Source organism: Silene latifolia, chromosome X (genome assembly GCF_048544455.1).
Source record: "Silene latifolia isolate original U9 population chromosome X, ASM4854445v1, whole genome shotgun sequence".
NCBI classification, from domain to species: Eukaryota; Viridiplantae; Streptophyta; class Magnoliopsida; order Caryophyllales; family Caryophyllaceae; genus Silene; species Silene latifolia.
Window position 1 is genome coordinate 112,195,119 of NC_133537.1, and position 1,123 is coordinate 112,196,241.

Consider the following 1,123-nt stretch of genomic DNA (forward strand, 5'->3'; position numbering starts at 1 on the left):
ATGCTAAGAGCTCAAATCACGGGCTTTAAGCAAAGGGATGAAGAATCATTGTATGAAGCTTGGGACCAATTTAAAGGAATTTGTCGCTCATGTCCTCACCATGGACTTAGCGAGTGGTTCTTGGTACAACAATTTTGGAACGGTCTTTATGAAGATTCAAGGAACATTCTCAAGATGGGATCAAATCGAATGTTCACCGAAGTTGATGACAATCAAACTTGGAACAAAATTGAGGAAATGGCGGTCCATAACTCACAATATAGTAGACCTCGTAAGGCTACTAGAGGAGGAAAGCATGAAGTGGACTCCATTACTCAATTGGGCGCTCAACTTAGTGCTCACATTGATACCATCAATTTGAAGTTTGAAAAAGCTATGGCTAGACTTGAAGAAGCCTCAAAATCACCAAAGCATCATGTTAATGCCATGACGGCATCTTCATCAATCCCAAGTGGGATATGTAAGAATTGTGGAACTTTGGGACATGACCAAGGTGAATGTAGGGAAACAAATGAACAAGTGAATGCTTTCCAAGCATACAAGAGTGGTACCCCTTATTCAAACTATTACAATGAAAACACCAAATTCCATCCAAATCTCTCATACAAAAGCCAAAATGTTCAAAACCCTCAACCAACATACACCCCACCTCCCATGAGAAACCAAAATCAAAGACCCTTTTACAACCAAAACCAAGGTTACCAAAATAAATATCCATACAATCAACAAAATGACCAAGGTTTTTATGTTAAAAAAGCGGTCCTCCAAATGCAAAAGAATCAACTAGAGTTTTTCACTCAAATGCAAAAGGATAGTCAAGCAAAGGAAATCACCATCAACAACATCCTATCTCACACCAAAATGTTGGAAACCCAATTGACTCAACTAGCATCTTTAAGCTCACAAAGACAAAAGGGGCAATTACCACCTCAAAGTAATCCCCCAAGACATGAAACGGTCAGTGCCATTCACTTGAGGAGTGGTACAAGGTATGAAGCACCGAAGAAGCAAGTTGAGGATGAAGTTGTGGAAGCTAGTGACAAAGAAGAAATTGTGCAAAACTCCAAGGATGGAGAACCATCAAAAGAAGAAATTTCAAAGAAAAATGAAGACAAGGTCAAGG

The 1,123-nt window shown here is 39.4% G+C and overlaps 1 non-coding gene across 1 annotated transcript; it reads right to left on the minus strand.

Moving 5' to 3' along the window:
- LOC141625007 (small nucleolar RNA R71) lies at nucleotides 1-107 on the minus strand. Its single transcript, XR_012534807.1, has one exon. It is a non-coding gene; the product is annotated as a small nucleolar RNA R71 (small nucleolar RNA).
- Nucleotides 108-1,123: the final 1,016 nt, after the last annotated feature.